The following is a 25,368-nucleotide window of genomic DNA, read 5'->3' on the forward strand; positions in this document are numbered from 1 at the left end:
ATCTGGGTTCAAAAAATCAACTTTGCAGTTCTAAGATGGTGAAGACTTGGCTTCATAGCCGTCAGACTAAGGATATAGTAATTTTAATGTACTACAAAATCAATCCACTAATCGGTAATTTAATAAATGATAGACACTGGGGAGATATATATGTGAGTATATATATATATATATATATATATATATATATATATATATGAGTGTGTGTGTGTGTGTGTGGGTATATATATATATATATATATATATATATATATATATATATAATATATATATATATATATATATATATAGTGTGTGTGTATATAGATGTGTGTGTGTGTATTGTGTATACAATACAAGAAACAATACCAGCTCTTGAGGAATTTCATTCAAATAGGCTAAACAAGAAATATTATCTCCCTTTCTCCCTTTCATCTTCTCCCTTCCTCCCTCATCTTTGTGCAAGTGTGGATACATGTGTGTGAATATACAGTTATCCCTTCCACTTTACAAGGGTTAGGGGTGCAGTGGCCCACAATCTGGAAAATCCATGTAAAATGTTTTTGCCCTCCTCTTATTACAGACAAGAAATTAGATTTTTTTTTCTTTTTCTTTTATGGGCTATTTATAGTGTTAAAAGATAAAATATCTTGATATTATATACATATATTTTATGCATTTATGAGGTTCTAAATATTTTTTGTGTTATCTGCTGGCCTTCATGTATCATCTGCAGCTTCTGCAAAACTCCTCAAAAATTCCCACTTAATTTATTACGCTGCCCTTGATATATTGAAACTGCAATGGTGAATGTTGTGATATGGAAGGGATAATTGGGTATATGCACACACAAATACACACATCTGCATGCATACACATATGTGATTATATATATGTATACATATATAGATATGTATATGTACACATACATATGCATTTACACACATCACATGCATATGTACATATATTCACAGAGTAAATGGAAAATGATTATTATAAATAAATATTAATTAGTTGAGTGAGGGGAGTTTGAGGAGGTCAATAGCAGTTGAGAAGATCAGGAAAGATCACATGGAGGTGACTGAGCTCTGAAATGAAGAATGTGAGATATTCTTGAGACACAGTTAAGGTGGGCATACATTCAAAGTATGGAGGACACCCAGTGAAAACCATAGAGATGAGAGATGAAATGTATGTCACAAAAGTAACAGGCCATTTTGGCCACATCATATTGAAGAGGATGGTATTAATGACCAAGAAGGTTGGGGCTAGATTGTGAATGACTTTAAAAGCTGAACAGAGAAATTTCTATTTGATCCCAGAAAAATAATATGCCTTCAGAACTCAATCAATAGCAAAATGGCATACCATGATTTGTACTTAAGGGAAATCATTTTAGTGACAGTGTAAGAGATGGACTGAGTTTGTAAATACCTGAAAGGACAGCTGTTTAGGAGGCTATCACAGTAGACTAGACTAGAGGTAGTTAAGACCTGAACCGGTAGCTGGTGTGAATAGAGAGAGAAGGGTTTGAGTGAATGAGACAATGTGGAAGTAGAAAAGGCAAGTTTTTGCAAAGGACTGGAAATATGGGTTGAGGGCAGGTAGAGAGTCATTGTTGTTGCTTACTTTATAAACCTGAGAGAGTATAGGAAACCGTAGGTGATTCCTCCTACAGAAAAAGGGAAATTTTGAAGAGAAATTGTTTTGGAAGGTGGGAAATACAGCAAGTTTTATTTTACAAATGTTGAGTTTGAGATTCTGTGAATCCATTTTTTTCCAATAAAAAGAAAAACATTTTGTTAGGGATTTACTATGTACCAAATAATGAGTATACAAATAAAAAAGACAAAACAATCTTTTTTTTGCAAGAATTGCACATTATATTTGGGAGATATCAAGCAGATACAGAACAATTCAATCACGGAATAGATAGAAAATTCCAAAAGTCCTATGGGTGCTGCAATGGGCAGATGATAATACCTGCAGGTTCTTAGCAAGTATCATCAGGAAAAATGATATATCCCAGAAGGCCTCGACATTCAATGGCAGGCCAGATCACAGAGTTTCACAATCTGAGACTAAGTATGGATCACAGAAGTCATCTAGTCTAACCTTTGTTTCTTTGCAAACAGTGGTATGACCAATGAAATATACCTAACGAGTGCTCATCCAACCTGTTTGATGACCTCTAAGAAGTGGAAAACCACAACTGCTCAATACAAGTCATTCTATTTTTGCATAGTACTATTTGTTAGAAAGGTCTGCTGTTCTCCAATGTCAAGTCTAAATTAACCTCTTTGAAAATTCCATCTGTTACTTCTGATTCTACCCTATGGAGCTAAATAGAACAAATGTAATTATTTTTCTGCATGACAACCCTTCAAGTCAATCAGTTGCCAAGACTTGTCAATTTCACCTTTACAACATCAGTTGAATACACCTCCTTTCCTTCATTGTTACTGCCTTTATCCTGGTGAAATCCACCATCATTTCATATTTGGATTATTCCAATACCATAATGATATCTCTGCCTGCCCCAAGTCTCTTCCCAATCTAATCCATCCTCTACTCAGCTGCCAAAGTGATTTTCCTAAAGTGCAGGTCCACCCACATCACACCCACCAATACTCAATAAACTTCAGTGGCTCACTAGTGCTTCCAGCATCAAATAAAAATCCTATTTTTGGTATTCAAAGCTCTTTGTAACCTACCCTCCCTCCCCACACACACAACTTTCCAATTTTCTTACATCTTATTCTCTGTTACATACTTTTTTTTTAATCTACTGCAAACAGCCTCCTTGCTGTTCCTTAAAAGAGATCCTCTAAGCCTCTGGACACTAGATTGTTCCCTGTGTCTAGAATGCTCTACATCATCATATCTTCTTACTGTGTTCCCTCAATTCCTTCAAGTACCAACTAAAATCTCATTTTTTTAAAGGAAGCTTCCCCCAGCCCCTCTAAATTGTAATGCATTCCCTCTTCTACTTATTTCAAAATTTTCTGTATAATATCTTATTTGTATATTCTTGTTTGATTGTTGTCTCCTCCATTTAAGTAAACTTCTTAGAAGCAAAGACTATGTTTTGCTTCTATTTTTGTGCTCATCCTGGTGCCTGACACAGTCAAATGACTGACTCTTCCTCACTTTAATCTGTCTGCCTGTTAATTGTCAAAGTGATCATCCTAAAGAAAAAAATCTGACCATGTAACCCTCCCCCATTGAATCAATTATATTGTCTCCCTATCATCTCCAGGTTTCCCCCAAAAGACAAAACAAAAACACAAAAACAACGAGCAAAAAATCTGTGCCTTGTAAATCCTTTCATAATCTGGCAAACTCTTCAATTTCCATTTCAATTTCTAACATTCCATCACTATCTGGTGACACTATCCTCGCACAAGATCCTCCATTTTTCCCCACACCAGGCATCTCCCCTAACTTTTCCATCTCTGCATCAAGTTTTTAAAAGAATAATTGACATTTGGAACAGGAGAGGGAAGGAACAAGCAATTATTTAGCATCTACTATGTGTCAGACACATGTAATACCCTTTGATCCTTACAACAACCCTGAAAAGTAGGTATTGGTATATTACCCTATTTTATACATGAAGAAACTGAGATAGTAAACAATTAAGTTACTTGCCCAGGATCACATAGTAAGTCTCTGAAGCCAAGTTTAGAACCCAGATCTTCCTGGTTCCACTCCTAGCATTCTATCTACTGTGCCAAATAGCTGCCTAGGTATCAATGTTGAAGGAATAGCTGGTTTTTGAAAGCAATATTCCACAACAAAGATATTCTTAGTTACACAAGTGACTGAAACATATAAGGGATATAATATTCAGTTTATATTATGTGATGAAAACTATAAAAGAACATGCGACTTACATCAAAATATGACTTTAAGAAGTCTTCTCCTGCAAAATTTCTACTATGTATGTGTCAAAATCATATCAAAGTCTTTTAAGTATATAATTGAGATGTTGAGGAACAGGTTCTGTGGCTTATCCATCCAACTATATAACATCATTTAAATTCTTCATCTAACCTCTTTCTCAAGAGTTTTCCACAATTCCCACCTCCCACTCCCAAAATTTCCATGCACACACAAACACACAAACACACACACACACACACACACACACACACACACACACACATTTATTAGGGACAGACACTTTGGATGGAAAATGACCTGGGCCTAGAATTGAATAGGAGGATGAGTCCTTTGTGATCAGAGGTCCTCAAGCAAAGGCTGCATGACCCCTTGAATTTGTTGCTAAAAAGCCTTCTTTTGTAGGTGAGGGTTAAGTTAGAGAGTCACTAAGTTCTCCTCAAACTGGTGTCCTTTTGGTTGTAAGCTCTACAACAGGAAGAACTTTGTCTTAGCTGCATGCACTGTATGTAGTAGGTATTTAACAAATGTTAATTAAGAATTAAATTTGAGGGAATTGAAAAGAATTTTATTCATGATTATTTCAACTTCAAGGAAGTCATATATATAAATACAGACTCAGTGAGCCTGCTTTATACCTCAGCCAGGATGGTGAATCGTGGTGAGAATTGAATCTGAGAGGTTGTATAAGCCAGTTTCCTAGTTTTACAAATAATAAAACTGAGATTTGAAAAGACAAATAATTTAGCCAAGGACACACTAGAAGTAACAGAGCCATACTTTGAAGCAAACTCTTTTGACTTCGAATCCAGGATTATTTCTACTTTACCATACTGTCTTCCTTACTATCTGTGGGACTATGGTTTAGTCACTTAGTCCATTATAGTTATAGAGTCTATAATAGCTACTGTGATGCAGTCTAAAACTTTCCTTTATTCCAGTTATGCTAACTCTAAGGAATAAAAAAAAAACAACATAGTGGAATAATTGATTAAGGGAGTTGGGAAACATAACAGTTGACTTTTTATGGCCATAAACTGTCCAGTAATGCCCATAGAGTTACAATATAACTTTATGCCATTGTTTTTGAAAATAACATTTTCCCAACATCATTAAGCTAACAATCTTAATTTTATACTCATTTTGTATACAGGCAAGGTGCCTAACTACATAATGGCAACAAGAAATCATTGATTTATGAGTTAAACCCTGCCTGTTATTTTCATTTCCACTGTGTGAATGGATTTTAAATAATGTGACCATGGTTACAATCTCCCTCATACCCATGTTAATTGACTGCTAAATAATCAAAGTTAAGCAGGGTAAGTTTCTAGCATTTTATCTTTCAATCTTTGTGGGATCCTTCATGCAAGGCCTTCCTGTTCAAATGTGGCTAATAAGGTATTTGTAAAATAATAATAATTTAAGTGATGACACAGAATCATGTCTTCAGCCTTGATTTACTGCTGGAATTGGAATAACTTTTGTGAGAAAGCCCAGAACAGCAGGTTTTCCACTGATATGGAGGGCAATGACTTCTGGGTCCAAGTCAATGCTTCACAGCAAGTGACCTGTTTCTCTAAAGATTCACAACTGATAACACTGTTCTGCCATGAAATCCTTCACACATCACTTCAATGTGAATCTGTGAGCTTAAGAAACTCTCAATTGCTCAAAAAAGAAAAAAAAAGATGTAAGATTCATGATTTAATACTAGTTTAGAAAGTTCTATTTTAAAGGATGACAGAAAAATAGGTAAATCAGGAAATTAAAATGAATATTTTTGCCCATTTTTCATGGCAGCTATTACCATATAACTCGAACTAAAATATATGAAAAATAGGATTTCATATTACTGATACAATAGGCTTTTTCAATAGTCAATATGTTTCTGCACTGAATTCAGCACATAATTGATTGGACATATTATTACCATGATATTGATCAGCTTTCTACTCTCCTACTCTGATTGTAGCCACTGAAATGACTCTGGTATAGTAAAGATTAGGCCACCAGAGAATAAGACCTAACCAGACTTACTCAATTAAAAATTCCTGGGGCAGCTAGGTGGCACAGTGGCTAGAGTACTGGCCCTGGATTCAGGAGGATGGGAGTTCAAATCTGGCCTCAGACACATAACACTGACTACCTGTGTGACCCGGTGCAAGTCACTTAACCCCATTAACTAGCCAACAAAAAAAATTCTTAATGTACAAGCAGAAGAATACATATGTCTGACACCCAAGGATGAATCTATGATATTCAGAAAGAAGCGTTGTATCAACGAATTAGCCAACGTGCTATGCATAATCTCTCTCTCTCTCTCTCTCTCTCTCTCTCTCTCTCTCTCTCTCTCTCTCTCTCTCTCTCTCTCTCTCTCTCTCTCTCCCTCTGAACTCAGATGTCCTTAGTTTGAATCCTAGCACTTATTACCTATGAGACCTTGGGATGGTAACTTCACCTCTGTGATACTCACTTCCTAGCTAGCTCTGAATCTGTTGCTATGGTATCTTCTAATAAGATGCATCTAGGACATCTAGGTGGAGCAGTGGATGGAGCCTGGACTTGGAGTTAGGAATTCCTGAGTTAAAATTTGGTCTCAGACACTTCTAGCTGTGTGACCCTGGGCAAGTCACTTGACCCTGTTTGTCCCAGTTTCTTCAACTGTAAAATGAGCTTGAGAATGGCAAAACCACTCCAGTATCTTTTTCAAGAAAATCCCAAAGAAAGTCATGAAGAGCTGGACACAACTGAACAGTAACAGTAACAATAATGGAATGAATAGTTACACCAATAAAAAGCAAAGATTCTTGAAGTATTGAATTCAACAACACCTTTTTATAGCTTTGCTACTCTTTTCATATTTAGGCACTTTCTCATTCCAGGAAAAATGTGTATTTACCAATCTTACTCTTGATGATATTCATTTCCTGAATGGCTGTTTTGCATAAAAGCTTATTAGTATTTCGTGGCAGTTGGCCAATACTAGGGGGGAGGGTCAATATTCAATTCCTACTATAGCCAAATCTGTGTTGATCCATACATGATGCATCTCTGTTTTTTAAACCTCATCCTTCTCAGAGGATTCTGGCACTAATCAGAGTAATTGACTTGCTCACTCGGCACCTAGACCCAATCTCATGGGAAATAGAGTTTTGGAGAATGTCTCCTTTTGTCTGTGTCTATTATAATTTAAAGATCTATAATTATTTTGGTCTCTGGAAAAAGCAACTTAGGCTGAGAATCTAAACATCTAAATTATGTTTATTTGTGGTCTGAAAACCTTGTAAGCCCCAGAAGCTTCTGCTCTTTTTTTTTGCTATGTTTGACCACATTTGCTGCATACAAGGAAGGTGGCCTCACAGAAATGAAGAACATGTCTGTATATTTTCTTTATCTAATGCATGGACCAAATCAAAGAATTCATCACCAAGTAGTCAGTGACTTACCTCTTATTAGTCAGGTTCTCATAAAGCAGACAATCTGTCAGTAAGAGTATACTCAAAAAGATTTTTTTTCTAGTAAAGTGGAACTTGCTAGAGATCACACTTCAATAGCATTATGCTCAAGGACACAAAGTCACTTCCATGCCTCTATGAGGAACCAGGATAGGACTTTGTGGAGAAAGATGTAAAGGATGTTATCAGAGAGATATATGAACTGGAAAAAAAAAAAGTCTAGTCAGAGAGCAAAAGTGTGAGATAATTGATAGATAGCCAGTCTTCACTCTTAGTATCTGTATAATATCAAGTGGTCTACAAGAAAATTCTCAATACTTTAGAGGCTTCCAAGGGAGGATTTATGGTAGAATAAGGATGATTTACACAGAACAATGGCCTGTTTTTGACAGGATAATTTCAGAAGATGGAGAATTGATCAGTCTTTCATATCATTCCCCAAAATTTAGCAGCAAATGGTCTCTACATGGATGGCTATGTGATAAGTTTTACTACCACAAGACACTCCCCCCACCAATGAAATAAAATGTCAGTGCATATCTGAGTAGTGTTTATTGAAGGATGTAACTTATCTGGTCAATTCCTAGGTTGATGGAAAATGGTGCTGGAATTTAACTGTCTCTCATATTCCTCCTGGGATGGGTCTTCATGTATGAGCAGCAGTCTTGACTATGAATGAACCACAGACTTCAGACAGTTATTTTTTGCAGCTGTTCTATTCAATAGAGCAAATCTTTGGCAGAATGTCATCTGAGATTGAGTTATTCTTCCCTATATGAAGAAAAACTTCTTTTCTGATATTATTCCCTTATCAATGAAGTCCCACTTTATGACTGGCTTTGAAGACCTGTGAATGCTAACTGACCAAATGCTGAGATTGTGTGCAGTGTATTTTTCAACTCAGGACTGGACTTTCAGAAAACTCAACCTTAGAACTTATTCAGTAATTTCAGAAGCTGCAAATATACATCTGGCTGTTATTTCAGGAAAGGGGGTAGAATATAATAAGCAGTTTTAATAAATAGCTTGCAAATGACATACATCCAGTAATCTTGAGAGGCATCTGTTATCTTAGGGTGGGTGGTCTGCACAGTCCAGGTATTAATAATTATTCTAAGAATGACCTTGTAAGAAGTTACCATTATTTTAAACTAGGTAGGCAGAAGGGTGTAAAGCACTTTTACAATTCTTGCAAAAGAAGGAGAGAGGACATGTTCAACTTTTGGTGTGTTAATGTATGACTAAATGGAAAGTCATTGAATTATAACATGTAAAGAAGATAAATTACGATAAACTCTACAGAAAATGTATTTTTTTTGTAACTAGGATATGTATCCACAAATGGAATTCACTTTTATGATTTCTGCATAAAATAAGTTATAAACTGTCTATTCCAAGATCAAAAGTAAAAATCAGTGGCAATTCAAGTCATGAAGAGAGTCATAGCATGTCAGATCTTGGGTTTGGAGATTTTCACTGAGACCTGAAAAAACTGAAGGGAACCAGAAAACAAAGTTGAGGAAGGAAAGAATTTCAGGTAAGGAGAACAGTCAGTAAAAATTCAGAGTCAGGAGATGGAGTTTATTACATGAGGAATAGTCAGGACAGTTTTACTGAATGACAGAGTACATGAAGGGGAGTCAGGCATAAGAATAATGGAAAGGTAGAAAGAGGAGAGGCTATGAAGACATTTAAAAGCCAAGAATAGGATTTTGTATTTGACCCTCAATATTATTAGGAGCTATTGGAGTTTCTTGAACTTAAACTTTAGAAACAACAATCTGGTAGCTGAGTGGAGAATGAGCTGGAATAGTGAAAAAATTGAAAAAGAAACACCAACCCCACTATTGAAATATTCTAGGTGCAAGGTGATTCAGGCCTGCATCAAAGTTTTAGCAGTGTCATAGGAAAGGAGGAGGCATATTCAAGTGATGCTATGAGGTGAGAAAAAACAAGACTAGGCGACTAATTGGATATGGGGTGTGTGTGTGTGTGTGTGTGTGTGTGTGTGTGTGTGTGTGTGTGCACATGTGCACGTGCATGTGTGAGACAGGGAGAGAGACAAACAGTAGTGGATGACAGTTGCAAGACTGGATGACCAAGAGGGTGGCAGCGCCCTAAATGGTAATAGGAAAATTTGGAACAATGGAAGGTTTGCATAGAAAGACAATGAGCTTTGTTTCAGGTATGTTGAATTTGAAAGATGATTTAGTACCACACTTTAATCATTTGATGCTATACAATTATAAATCCTTTTTCATTTTAAATCATTGTTATGGTAGAGAAAATACATGGCTGTTTTGTAACTACTGTGATTCTTTTTAGAGGAGAGCCTATTAATCTATTTTGGGGGTAAGCTAGATGATTTTCCCCAGGATTTCAGTGCAGGAACATAACTGTCCTGATAGAGCCTTACTGCTTTCTATTTTTCACTCAAGACTATGCCTGGTCCATGTGAATTCAAAACTGAGACTTCTTAACAGAAAAGTCTCCTAACTCTCTTGGGCTGAAGGCATTTAATCTATACTTACAGAAAATATATTTTAACCTATATGTAGGACTATATATTTAAATCTAGCAAGACTCATCCTTTTAATTATGGCCCACCTTTCTTGTCAACCTCTTTTTGAATCTAAATTCTGTCACCCACTATGTTAAGTTGTGTGTTATTCAATTTAACATCAAGGCCTTATTTGTCTTTATCAAAGGCATGTATAAAAATATTGAAAAGGACAGAGGCCAAGGAAAGACTCTGGGTTGTCACTGTATGATTCAGATGATACATTTATCAATGCTACCTCTAAAGTAATTTATCCAGTTATGAATCCAAGGAACTGTAATATTATTATAGCCTCACTTTTCTGTCTTGCCTACAAGAATATTTAGTAAGGATTTATTTTATACCTACTATATGCAAAGTATGAAAACAACCAAAAATATAAAATAGTACTGTGTTTACCTTCAAGAAACTTGTTTGGACTTCTAGAGTGTCAGGATTAGGTGGATGGAATGTGCAGGGAGGTAGAACTTAGATTAAATAAAGAAAAAAAATACTAACAATGGGATACATCTAAATGGAATTTGTTACTCTGTCTTCCATATTTTATAATTATTATCTAATTCTAATCATCTTATTGAAGGAGCTCAGATTGAAATAGTCCTCAGATAAGATACTTAGCTGATAGTATTCTTTTATATTTAGTATTCTAAAGAATGCTGAGCAGTTATATAAAATATCTTTCAGATATTTTGGTTGTTGTTTTCTTCCCTCCTTCCTTCTTTCCTTCCTTACTTCTTTCCTTCTTTCTTTCCTCCCTCCCTTCCTTCCTTCTTTCCTTCCTCCCTCCCTTGTTTCCTTCCTTCCTCCTTTCCTTTCTTCCTTCCTTTCTTCTCTCCTTCCTTCCTTCCTTCCTTCCTTATTTCATTTCTTTCTTCTTCCTTCTTTTTTTTCTTCCTTCCTTCCTTCCTTCCTTTTCTGTCTGTCTGTCTTTCTGTCTTTCTTTTTGACCTACATGGGATATTCAACTCTTCTTTTACAGACTAACTGAAAGCATCTTCCTGAAAGTATCACTTGCACCGAATATGGCAAGCATGGTATGTAACTCATCCTATTCCCCCATTAAAAAAAAAACCTGTTAGATCTTTATGTTTTCAAAACATTTCTTTAGGCATTCTTAGGAGAGTACTAATAATAACTATGGCAGCATCTATTAAATATCATTTTTAATATTTACACAACAATTTTATATAAGGACAATTGTAGATAAGAGTTTAGTCTGTGATAACAATATAATTCTAGGAAATGCTATTGATTCTATAGGGTTTTAATGTTCTTATGCACTATCTGAATTTCTATCAACTCTTTTCCTCCTCTTTGATGAAAAAAGTTTTAATATTTCTACATTAGGAATACTTTGTGTATCATTCATATATGTTTTTTTGTCAACGTATTTTTCAAATTATTATAGTCCATTTTATAGTTTTGACATTGTGTATTGAAACTATTATTAAAAGGATGTTAAATGCTTTTAAATTCTTCCATTCAGTTTCACTAATGTTTGCTGTGTGCATTAGGTCTAATCTAGCTGCTTTCCCTGTCTTTGTTCTTGGTTTTATAAGGTTCTGTTGTTCATGATCTAACCAAGATTGCCATTGACTACTATCACCTTGCTCTTGGCAAGTAAGTCAATTGTATTTTTTTTTACTCCCTATATGTCTCCATATTAAGTTGTTAATTATGGATTAGTATCAGTATAAAAGCCAGAGGCTTCACATTCAAAGTGAGAGAATGTAAAGAGTTTTTGCTTTTCTGTGATTAAAAAAAAATCATAAGAATGATGTTATTGAAGTGTAATGGAAAAAGATTGAATTGACAGTCAGAAGGCCTCAGTTTAAATCCTGGCTCTGATACTATTTATTTGACCTTTCAGAAGTCACTCAGGCTCTGCAGTTGAGCTTTTTCATCTGTAAAATAAGAACTACGAACTAGTTGTGCTCATGGGTCCCTTTTGGTTCTAAAACTGCAACCACATGATCTTTTTGCCTAACTCTCTTGCTATTATTCTGAATTGTATTGTACTTTCTGGTCCCAAAATGCTAGAAATTATTCATTATTTTTGTTTGTTTTTTCAACTGAGATTATTTGATGTAGTCTTCCTACGGTACAAAATGAAAATTTGTTTTGAATACTTCAAATGTGAGAAACTGGCTAAGCCTTGGAAGTCTGCCCTTGTGACCAGGGCGTAAGAATGCCATTCCTCAAAAATATGTCCTGCAAACTTTCTGCAATTCTTTACTTCATATCATAGGTAGAGTGGCAGAATCCCCTTCTCCATTCCCCAGAAAATATCTGTCAGTCCCAGTAAAATGTGAATTTCTTGAGGGTATTTTTTAAAAATTATTTTGGTTTTATCTTTGGATTCCCTCTATTTAACATAGTGTCTAGTATATATACTATGTACATAAGAAATATGTGTGGAACTGAACAGATCCTCCATTCCTGGTGAGGATACTGGGACCCTGAAATCAATATTCGTGGGTCCTGCCTGAATGAATTTGACCCTAGTCTTCTTTCAGCCAAAGACAAAGTTTTATTAGAGATGAATCATACAGGCTATACTCTTAAGGAATCTGAACATTAGTGATACTCATAAGGATGAGTGGGCATGAGGAAATCTCAGCATTTAAATGGAGGCCAGGATGGATCTTACATATAGCCAAGTAATTTTGGCATGACTGGAAGAGTTTAGGTAGAATCCCCATGGGAGTGTCTGGAAGGTTGAATGAGCTCATCCAGGAATAGACAATGGAGGGCTAGGCTTTATTAGGGTAAGAAAGAACTGGAGGTTGAATGGGTTCTGGATAAAATCAAAGATGTGAAATATACTAGGCTTCATTAGGGTATCAAAGAGAGATTGGGCCTAGGAGATAAAGCCAGTTGATAGAAATAAGAATAAGAGATAAGGAAAGGCCAGTAGAGTGGATTATAGCCTCAGGCAACCTCTTGAGACCAAGTAAGCAGTGAGGTTACAGAAAGTTTAAGGGTTTTCTGGGGCCCATAGAGAAATGGGACCCAAATTCTTTTTGGGGTGATGGGCAAAGGACTCAGCTTGGGCCCATACCCCATCAAACAGCTATATCCAAAGACACATGGTTACCAAGGGGCAGGAACAGAATTCAAATTCAGAGCCTTTGACTTAAAATCCAGTACTTTCCCTCTGTATGATTAATACTAGCAAACTATGAAATAGAGTCCCCAGTACTATTTCATAGAGGTGATGAGGTCTAGAAGCTTAGGGGTGCTGGGACCCCAAAAATAAACCCCCAAAATCACAATCCACAGGTCCTGCCTGAAAGAATTTGATCCAAGCCTTCTTTCAACCACAGGCAAGGTTTGTTAAAGCTCCACCATATTGGCCAGACTCTTAAGGAATTGGAGCACCTGTGAGTTATTAGCTAGATTGTAAAAGTCTGAGCAGTGGCCAGATTATAAGACTCTAAGCATCTTAATGGAGACGAGATGGACTTAATATACAGAAAGACTATGGGAGAGATCTAGGAGTGGCCAAGCGCTCTATGAAGTAATAGAACTCCAAGGACCTGGACATAGTGGCCAAGGGAGGATGAAGCCTAGATAGGATTAACAGTGGGAAGTGGCTGGGGGCCATTGAGAGGTAAGATAATGAAGAGCTAGGTTAGGTTAATTGGGAGATTAGGTGTAGCCACAATGAAAGGGCAGTTGATGGGATTATAGCCTCAGGTCAAAACCAGAGATTTGGCCAAGTGGGAAAGTCCATGGTTCTTTTAATTTCTGGGGTCCATATCCCATCCTCATCAGAAGTATACCAATCAATAACAAAGAATGATTTTTAAAAATTATGTATTTAGTATTTCATTTCCACCCAATTACATATGAAAACAATTTTAATGTGAGATTTTTTTTTAAATTTTGAGTTCCAAATTGTCTTCTTCCCCCGTCATTGAGAAGGCAGGCAGTTTAATGTAGGTTATACATATCTAGTTATGAAACATATATTCTATATTACACATATTGTAAAAGAAAACATAGAACAACAAAAAAAGAAAAATACAGAAATTAATAGTATTCTTTGATCTGTATTCAGATCAGTTCTTTCTCTGGAATGGAAAGCATTTTTTATCCTACATCCTTCAGAATTGTCTTGGATCATTGTATTGCTGAGACTAGCTAAGTCATTTACAATTGATCATCTTATAATATTGCTGTTACTGTGTACAGTGTTCTCCTGTTCTACTCATTTCACTTTGCATCAGTTCATTTGAGTCTTTTTGAGATTTTTCTGAAAGCATCCCGCTCATTTCTTATAGCACGATAATATTCCACCACGATTATATACTACACCTTGTTCAACCATTCCCCAGTGATGGGAATCCCCTCAATTTCCAATTCTTTGTTCCCAGAATGCAGCTGCTCTTTTTGGTGCATATAGATCGTTTTCCTTTTTTTACATTTCTTTTGGTATATCAAATTAGTCGTGGTATGGCTGATGAGCAAGGTTTTCTTAAGTGGTATCTGTATGCCAAGAGACTATAGAGGTACTGCAGATACAATTACTAAAGTGAGATAGATCTCGCCCTCACAAAACTTATTTTCACCCAACAAACTGCAACACATTGATTGATAATTAATTGATAAATTGATAAATTGATATTCAAAATAATTATCACAGTGAAGTACTATTAGTGTAAATGAAGAGGAAATTCTATTTTCTTCCAATTAAAACAACAATTCTTAGTGTATTTTAAAAGGAAGTACCATTAGTCCTTTAACATTATAAATCATCTATAAATTAAACTGTGACAGACATGAACCTTTGACTATAGGGTACGGTATCATTATCTCTGTTTTACAAATGAGAAAATAGAGGCTCATAAATGATAAGTAATCTCCCTATACTTGCAGTATAAAGTAGCACAAGTAGGATTGGAACCAGCTTTATCCTTACCCCACTCTATCTTCTCTCGAAGATGAATTCAGAGGACCTAGGTTTGGGGCTAATCTCCACTACTTATTACCTTTTGACTTTGAACAAGTTATATACCCTCTGGAAATCGTTTCCTCATCTGTGGAGTGATGGTGTTGAAGATCTAATGGAAAATCATTAGATTAGGAACCACAAACCTAAGTTGTTCCTGTCCTAGGTATGTTACTTACAAACAATGCAACAGTTGAGAAAATTATTTAATCCCCTAACTCAGTTTCCCCACTCTATAAAATGGGAATAATAATATCTACCATGCCTCTTTGAATTTTTCTGAGAATATCAAAGGAGACAATGCATTGGAATATGCTTAGTGAAATCTAAGTAATATGTAAATGCCTAGTAGTATTACTATTATGCTCAATTAGATTGTAGAAACTGAAAGTCATCATTGTGAAAAGCCCAAAATAGAGGGGAAAATGTATATAAAACCTGATTGAAGTACAAAACCTGTTTCCATGTGTACAGAGCAGTTAATATTTAAAAGTAATGCTGGAGATCATTCTTGTAGCTAAGTTCAAATAAAAGCACAAAAACATTTATCAGTATATCACAATTCCTTGTCAAGCAAGTCCTAGCAGGATACAAGATTGTAGCTCTGACAATCTCTGGCTTGACGTTGTGCAGTGTCAATGTAGGGGCTACATTTCTGTGTAAAAATGATACTCATTCATGTATTGTTGACTTTCCGACCTTAGATCTGAGCTAATATAGAGTATTTGCTATATGGGCAAAGGGAATTTGTAAAAAATGGAGGTGACATCAGTAAAGCATTTCTAGTGGTTTGATTTCTACTGGTATCAAAACTGAAACTTAACTATGATTGCTGTTTCTTGTTCTTATAATCCTTTTGAGGATTTTATAGTCTATTAGTATCTATTCTAGTTGGAAAAGAAAGAAAAAAACACAGCAAAATAAAATAAACTCCTTCAAAAATCAGTTTGCATGCTTCTTCAGTGTTGCTTGAAACAGATACAATATTGTGTTTTGTTTTCTTTTGATTTATTTTTTCCAAGTAATTAAAAACAAAAATAGTTTATTTTCAATCTGAGTGGAACCACAATTCTCATTCAATGATCATTTTAGTGTTGTGTGAAATATTTGGGATAAGCAACCATTCTGATATGATTTCATCTTTTGACTGATGGGGTCCTCTGTGTATGTTCTATTGACACAAGGATAACTCAGAATCTCTGATCTTTATTTTTTTTCTCCTATCAAATAAGTGTTTGATTTAATGCTATGAATATATTTCATTGCTCTCTTTTGTAGTAATTTCAGTCCCATGGTCTTTAAAAATGTTTATAACTCTAATGAAACATGCATCACTATAGAACTTGAAATACATATTTCAATGGCTCTTAGAGAGATTGCATTGGCTGTTGGCATGGGGAAGTCAAACATTTCAAGATTATTCAGTAACACAATGAAATGGGATCAGACACAGCAAAGTGCATGGTATTAATGATCACAAAAAACAGTGCTAAGAATGAAAAAAATTATGGTCAAATAATAACTTAATTAATTTTTATAAACCCAACAAAGACCTTGAGAAGAATCTAGCAGTGGTGGGTGCCATTCTTGATTCCTCTACAGTGCCCCATAGGTTTCTTGAAGGTGGAATAATTATCAAAAAGTAGGTTTAAATAAAGCAATCAAATAACAACCACAGCAACAAGAACAAAAAAAACCTGCTGGTTGTTATTGTGATAAGAAAAACAAATGCTTGCAATTGGCAAGACAGTAATGACTAAAAATTGGGGGGAATGGTAATTTTTACTGATTATCTCACTTCTTTTGTGGATCTATCAAAACTATTGTGAAAAGAAACCTATTTGAGGTAAAATCTGAACATCTTCATCAGATTCTAAACCATCCACCCCCCAAAAAAAAATTCAGAGATTTTTTTTTCAATTGTGCTCCTGTTGAGTGAATGGTGAATGCTAATTGATTAATGCAGAAATATTGTCATTTGCCAATGACACCAATTCTTCAACAGAAAAAGATGATGGCAAATTGATTAAGGAATTTTTCAAAAAAATAAAGATAAACTTCAATCAATAACCTGGAGCCACAACTGTCTAAAATTCCATTACACAACTATTGGTGTTAATCTGGGCTAGAAACTTTAAAAGCTAGAGTGATCCTTAAAGGTACTCATAAAATGAAACCAGTGTGGTTTCATGTTACCTTAAAGAATATGCAACAAAATCTTGGAAACAAAGTGCTAAATCAACTTTAATAAAAAAAAAAATGACCAGTTGAAAGAAGGTATACTACATATTAAACATTTTAAATATGTAAACTGTTTTAACATTCGTGACATAAATTAGCCAAAAGCTGTTTAAGCTTACCCCAATGAATTAAAGAAATATATATTGCACATTATTTGAAACTATATGTGTTTGGATGTTCCTTAAATATTCCATATACTAATCTCACTGTGAAGAATATCATAGTCATATTATTTTAGAACTGGAAGGAACCTTACAGAACATTTATTAAAACTCCTTCCTCTTAGAGATGATTAAATTGAGGCCTAGAGATGTTAATAATTTACTCTGTGTCACAAAACTTGGTACTCTATGTCACAAAACATGTCTCAGCCCTCAATTTCTAGTACAATAATCATTGCCCTTTTTGAGTTCTTGATCTTACATTTTTGGGTTCTAGTCCCTATGTTTAATTATTTTTTAAATTTATTTTATACCTCCTATACTTGCCATATAAGGTATGCTACATAATTTGTATTAAAGAAGTGATTTCTAAACTTTTTTTTTTCTATAGTGTTATAACAACTGAAAGTTCCTGGAGCACCCTTTGAGAAACATTGCTTTAAACATTATAATTAGCAATAAGTCGAAAACAGTGCACATGGGACTTTATTTGTAGACAATTAAATCTGAAAGGGAGTTTCCAGTGTCCAGTTTTCTATCCACTGCACTAACTAATTGCCTTTATATAAAGCCTTTTGCAAACTTTATAGGATTATTAGCTGGTAGATATAGTAGTAGTAGTAGTAGTAGTAGTAGCAGTAGTAGCACTGGTAGTAGTAGTAGTAGTAGTAGCTATTGTTGTTGTTGTTGTTGTTGTTGCTATTGTTTTGTTGGTTGCTTAGTCCTTTTTAGTTGTGCCCAAATCTGCATAACCCCTTTCAGGGTTTTCTTGGCAAAGATAATGGAATCATTTGCCATTTCCTACTCCAGCACATTTTACAAATGAGGAACTGAACAGGAATAAGTGACTAGCCCCAGGTCACATAGCTAGTAAGTGTCTAAAGAAAGATTTTAACTATTTCAGGCTTAGCACTCTATCTACTGTACTACCTAGCTGCCCCCAATAGCACTAATACTAATGGTAGTATATCAGCTATGAGTTTGGACTTAGAAAATCTCCAGTAGCTAGAATGACTGTAATTAGGTAGGAATAAAGGAGTAGGGAGGTGGTAATCTGTACAAGTGTTGATAAATTATAGGATCTAGATCTGGAAAATACATAAAAGAAATTCTAGTACAATACTGATTTTATAGGTGAAGAAACTGAGGTAGAACTTAAATCTTTGCCTGAAGATTTCTGGTAAGGTAGGAGGGCACACTATGTTCTGAAAGCATCCATTGCCCTTTGCAGTGGCTTTCATTCTTAGAAAGGTTTTCATTATATCAGACGTAAATTTAAGTCTTTATGATTTCCTGTTTTTGCTCAGTTTTGTTTTCTAAGGTGAAACAGGGTAACTCTAATATGGCTTGCAATGATAACCCTTCAAATAATCGAAGATAGCTATCATGTTCCAAATTGTCTTCTTTTCAGCCCCACCCCCAATGCGCAAGGCTATGTGAACTTCTTGAAATATTTTCATTTTCATCTTTCTGTTCCCCCAAATTAACACATTCTCTTATATGTAGTGTTTAATAAATGCTTTGTTCAGGTAACCAGGTGGTGCAGTGGATAGAGTACAAAATCTGAATTTGGGAAGACATGAGTTCAAATTAATTATCAAAAATTCACTAGCTATATGACCCTGGCCAAGTTATTTAACCTAATTTGACCTAGTTTCCTCATCTGTAAAATGGAAATAATATTAGTACTTATCTCACAGGATCAAATGAAATGATGAAAATTATAAAACACAGCACGTAGTAAGCACTAAATTAATGTTAGCTATTGCTAATTGTTGTATTGAATCCAATTGAACTGATTTTAATTGAAATCTTCAGGCTCTGCATCCTGAGTTTCTTTAACCAATATTATGATGCCACAATGTAAAGGACTGAAATTCACCTTCCTGGGTGTCTTCCTCTGAATTGTCTGTAGCTTACATATAGCTTGCTTAAAATGTAGTGCCTAGAACCACAACAACAATTATTTCAGGTTTGGTCTAATCCCAGTAGAGCACCACAGGGCTATGACTTTTCTGCTCCTAGTCTGACTCCTTTAGTATGGCCTGAGACCACAATATAGATACTATAGGGACCATTAGTATAATTACATTCACTTTATAGATTACCACTTCACATTTCTGACTTACATGAAATTTTCATTCCACTAAAATCCCTGGATGTCCCCCCCACAACTAAATGACTGTTTAGACATAATTCCTCCATCTTGCATTTGTGCAGTAGATTTCTTGGCCCATCCAGGTAATCATATCTTCACCAGCACTAATAACAACAACAACAAAAAAAATTGTAGAGTATTTTATGTATAAGCCACTTTGTTTCACCTCAGTATCTGCAGATACAAAGAGGCCTATGCCATCATCACTGTCCTTGAGGAGCTCATTACCTAGTTATAGGGACATGACATATAACAGAAAGACTATTCCCAATGGAAGGAATATATGCAGACAATCCACACATGTCATTTTCACCTTTTTGGCTATCATAAATAACACTCCTCTAAAATTTTTAGGTCTCTGTGTCTGTTTTTCCTTTCCATTGGCCTTTTTCTTACATTGGGAAAATGGGGGTCCCAGATTTTAAATGCCATTCTAGGGTAACACAGTAAAAAATGTGTTATATTCTGAATTTGAATCAACTTTTAACTCCAAGTCAGTGTTCTTTTTATTTTTTCTTAATTAAAATACTACATTGACATATTAAAACAATGAACAAAACAACCCATGTGAAAAGAGAGCTGCAGTCTCTATATTTCAAAAACAAGTCTAATTATCTGCCATAGTGTCCCTGAATAACCAGCATGAAAATATATTCTTATATTGGCTATCCTAATCCTTCTTGGAAAATGAAAGATGAACAGTGGTCCTTGTTTTCAGACATATCTGTGTCATTGCCAGTGATGCTTTGAAAGTGTTTATTGTGGATTGAGAAAAAGGGAGGCAATGGGTTGTAATAGGCATAAAATCTATTGTTTCATGAGACTGCTTTGTTTGTTTCTCTGAGATCCATGAGCATTCTCTCCTTGATCCTCCTATCTTTGATAGATGAGTATGTACTTCAGCTGGAGAAATAGAATGCCTTGCCTGTCACGTTCATAATATTGGCTCATTTCTCTGAATAATATTTTGCATTGTGCCTGGAAACTACAATTCTTCAATAACAAATGAGGAAACAAAAATCTATCCTCATATGCTGTGTGTGTGTGTGTGTGTGTGTGTGTGTGTGTGTGTGTGTGTGAACATGTGTGCATGCATTTCCCTTTCTTTTTTTTTTCCCCCTGGGAAATAAGTGGAGAAAAAAACCCCTTTTTTTTTAGGTAGTTGGGGTTAAGTGACTTGCCCAGGGTCACACAGCTAGTAAGTGTCAAGTGTTTGGTCTGAGGCCGGATTTGAACTCAGGTCCTCCTGACTTCAGGGCCAGTGCTCTATCCACTGCACCACCTAGCTATGCCGAAACTTTTCTTTTCAAATTACATGTTGTAGTTTTCAAAACTTTACTATCAAAGTGTGTTGATCTGATATTCAATTTTCAAATGAACCCATTATCTCATGACCTCTTTGGTTTCTTTTGAGTTCCAGCTAAAATCTTTGATTCTACAGAACCTTTTCCAACCCATCTTAATTTTAATGCTTTCCTTCAAGTAATTATTTCTTATTTGTCCTGTACATAGCTTGCTTTGTGCTTATTTATGTCTTGTTTCCCCTATTTGATTGTAGGCCTCCTTGAGGGTAGGAGCTGCTTTTTCATTCTTTTTGTAACTCCAGCACATATCACAATGCTTGGAACATATTAATTATTTAATAAATGTTTGTTGATTGAGATGAAAATCCCAATACCACCATGGCTGCTGATCCTGTGATACTCTTGTCTCTATCCTCCCATAAGTTCATGATAAGAAGTCATCCCAAGGTGCTGCAATGGATTGTTCCTTTTCTGAATATCACAAAGAGAACAATAGAACACGGAGACTATTGATTATTCCTCAATCTTGTCACATGACCCACTCATCATATTTTTTTATCATGGATTTCTTTGATAACATTCTTTACCTCAATTCTTCTTTGTAGGTGTTTCTTTGTGTATGCCAATATTCTTATACTCAACATGTGGCTATTGTGCTCTGAATTATATCTGATTTCATTTTCTTTTTCTTTCAAGAACTGTGGTATTCCATGACTTGTTGCCATATGACCACACCAGTAGAGCATATTGTTGTTGATAATAAGGGTCTTTGTTTCAAAGAAAAGAGGGAAGTTCGAGGTAATTCCAGGAGCTTTACAAATTCCCAAAGACAAACCAGCTTACTCTCACATTTAAATGTTCCTGTCAACAGACAATTTGAATAAAAATAATTAAGTGAAATCTTCATGAACAAATTTACACCATAGGATTTAGTCACTTTTTTCTTCAATTATCATTGCCTAAGAGGATTCTTTGCAAAAAGAGTGAGACCCAGGCTCAGACATGTTATTTTCCTGTGGGAATGTGGACAGGATGAAATAAAAAGAAGTGTAAACTGTGAAGTATTACATTTTACAAGACTATATTTAGTCATAAGCTTGCATGTGTGTTCTAAATTATCTGCTTCCTTCAGAAATATAATCTCCTATTTTCACTTTAAATGATTCTTTTCCCATATGACATGAACTGTTAAATGCAGGAAAAGACCCAAACTTGAGTTTGTTTTTATGCTTCAAATGGAAAATGAGTCAATATTTCTACTCAAATCATAGACAAGTTTTCAAAATCTTTACATTGCTTTAATTTGCAAAAATCTTTTAGATAACAATTTGCCAAGGAGATAGGCCAGAGGAGCAGTTGCATTATTCTCACTCTCAAATGCTAAAATCATTGATTTTGTCTCCAACTGAAGATGTTAATTAGATTCATTAACATTGATTACATGAATTTGAATTTGATAAAGTTGTCATTATATTCACTTTGCTGACAAAAATGTCAAAAGGTGCTATTAAAACTCAACTTTTGCACATAAGTAGGATAGGAATAAAAATGATACAGCTTCATTGATAAGATGTGTGGTGAAAGTTTGGTTTTTGAGCAAGTGACATAGCCAAGGCTACTCTTATACAATGTAAACATTAACATGAAGGAGGCATCCAATAACATGATGAACACTGATGTGGGACATATAAGAACAATTGGTAAAGCATGCTTTGCATTTTTCTTACTAGGGAAGTGAATTGAGTTTTACGTTCAATTCACAAAATGTTTATTAAAATGCTATAAAATTCTCAGAGAAAAATTTTCTTTTTCCTTTTTTTAGGCAATTGGGGTTAAGTGACTTGCCCGGGGTCACACAGCTAGTTTGGTCTGAGGCCAGATTTGAACTCAGGTCCTCCTGATTTCAGGGCCCGTGCTCTATCCACTGCACCACCTAGCTGACTCTCAGAGAAGAAATTAATAGCTAGGTGTTATATTTTTCAAGATTTTTGGAAAATAAATGAAAATTTTAGAGCATGAGAAGAAATGTACCTGTGAAAGAATAATTGAGCCTTTGCTTTTTCAAGAAGACATTTGTGGAATGAAGCACCCCTAGTTATCTTTCAAATACCAAGGTAACCTCAATGCCAGACCTAAAATCAAGTGTTTTAACTTTATGAAAAAATTTCAGTTACTCATAATCCAAACTAAAAACTACTAACAAATGTGATACGGAAAATGAAGAATTGGACCATTTGGTGTCAGTTTGTATTTCATGATAGCTTCAAAATTTCTGAAAGTAGATGATAGAAAAGAGCTACTAAGTCACTTGAAATCATACAATACCCTGTAACTATTATATATAATATATATATATATATATTTATGTATAATTATTATTTTATATAATTTTATATATAATTCTATATATATGTATATATCCCCAACTTATTCCCCACTCCTCAGAAAGAATGAGTTAAGCTTTGTAGTTTAATACCCAATAATAATTTCTATGACCTGTTTCTGCATTGCTAGCTCCCTCTAGAAACATCAGATTGTAGCTTGGGGACCACTCCCCTACTCTCCCCTACCACTACCACCACACACACACACACACACACACACACACACACACACACACACACACACATCATTTATGGCTCGTGAATTTCTTGAGTAACTGTTATGCCATTTCTTACTTGTAGAACTTTATTGCTAATCTGATGCTGTCTATTGATCACATATCTATCTAACAACCTTTGAATGACCTTTTTTTACTTTAAAGATTGTAGATAAGGCAGTAGGCACTGATCCCAGTGAGCAGCACAGTCCCTAACTTCGGCAACCTGAGTTCCAGTCATGGCCACAGCCACAGATGCCTTGTGATCACTTCACCACCAACATGTCTCTTTCCAGCAAACTGACCTTGGACAAGGTGGATCTGAGGGTGAAAAGGGTCATCATGAGGGTGGATTTGAATGTCACTACGAAGAACAAAGTGATAACCAACAACAGAAGAAGCAAGGCTTCTCTTCCTAGCATCAGTTATTGTTTGGATAATGGAGCCAAGTCTCTTGTTCTGATGACACATTTAGGCCAACCTGATGGTATCCCCATGCCTGACAAATACTTCTTGGAGCTAGTGGCTGTGGAGCTCAAATCCCTGCTAGACAAAGATGTTCTATTCCTGAAGTATTGCGTGGCTCCAGAAGTGGAGCAACCTTATGCTAACCCACCTAAGGGTTCCATCACATTGCTAGAAAATCTTTGTGTGCATATAAAAGAAGAAGGAAAAGGCAAAGATGCTTCTGGGAACAAGATCAAAGCTGAGTCAGCCAAAGTACGAGCCTTTCAAGTATCTGCCTCCAAGCTGGGGAATGTCTATATAAATGATGCTTTTGGTACTGCTCACTGTGCCCACAGTTTCATGATGGGAGTGACTCTGCCCCAGAAGGCATGTGGTTTCCTCATTAAAAAAGAAGCTGTCTTATTTTGCCAAAGTCCTGGAGAGCCCAGAGAGGCCCTTCCTGGCCATCTTGGGTGGAGCTAAAGTTTCTGACAAATTCCAGTTCATCAGCAATATGCTAGATAAAATCAATGAGATGATCATTGGTGGTGAGATGGGTTTCATCATCCTCAAGGTGCTCAACAACATGGAACTTCTGTTTTTGTTGAAGAGGTGGCTAAGATTGTCAAAGACCTGATGGCCAAAGCTGAGAAGAATGGTGTTAAGATCACTTTGCCTGTTGACTTCATCACAGAGGACAAATTTGATGAGAATGCCAAGACTGGCCAAGCCACATCGGTCTCTGGCATCCCTGCTGAATGGATGGGTTTAGACTGTACTACTGAGAGCATCAAGAAATATGCAGAAGCTGTGGCCTAGGCCAAACAGATTATGTGGAACAGAGCCTTTAGAGTATTTGAATGGGAACCCTTTCCTCAGGGAGCCAAAGAGCTAATGAACAATATGCTGGATGCCACCAGGAGGGGCTGCATCACTATCATAGGTGGTGGGGATATTGCCACTTGCTGTGCCAAGTGGAAGGTGGAGGACAAAGCCAGCCATGTGAGCACTGGGGGTAACAATCTAGAGCTGCTGGAGGGCAAACTCCTCCCTGGGCTGACTGCCCTGAGAAATGTCTAATCGACACCACTTTCCTGCCTGCTGGTTCCTACGCACAGCCCTTGCAACATACTACTGCAGTGTTTCCTGACCCTTCCCTTGGCATTAGGCAATCCCTCAAGATTCAACTAGTGGCCAGAAGATGGGGCAATGAGAGCCCCAGAAGCAGCTCAACTCACATTTGTGTTTCCTGAGTGTGTCTGTTGTCAGATCTCACTTGAATTTATTTAGTGTGTCTAGACCATTGCTGTGATCTATAGTGTGTGTGTGTGTGTGTGTGTGTGTGCACGTGTGTGTATTGATTTTAAAAAGAAAAAAAAGCTGAAACAACTGTTTGCCATATTCTCTTGAAAGAGTTTGTTCTATTCAGCTTTGTCAGCAGCTGTTTCTGTCATTACCCACACACAGTATGGAAACAAGAAGAAACTCCAGTTTGGGGTGGGGGGGTGAAAGGTTGACCTGCTAAATAAACATTTCATAAAAGTGCCAGTTCAAAAAGAAAAAAAAAAGATTTTGGAAAAGACGACTAAGAGGTGCCCTGAGAG

General features: G+C 35.9%; 1 pseudogene; it reads left to right on the forward strand.

The window, feature by feature from the left end:
* Positions 1-23,599: 23,599 nt before the first annotated feature.
* Positions 23,600-24,844, forward strand: LOC110203387 (phosphoglycerate kinase 1 pseudogene; annotated as a pseudogene).
* Positions 24,845-25,368: the final 524 nt, after the last annotated feature.

The sequence above is a fragment of the Phascolarctos cinereus genome, unplaced genomic scaffold, assembly GCF_003287225.1.
Source record: "Phascolarctos cinereus isolate Bilbo 61053 unplaced genomic scaffold, phaCin_HiC Scaffold_7;HRSCAF=346, whole genome shotgun sequence".
Lineage (NCBI taxonomy): Eukaryota > Metazoa > Chordata > Mammalia > Diprotodontia > Phascolarctidae > Phascolarctos > Phascolarctos cinereus.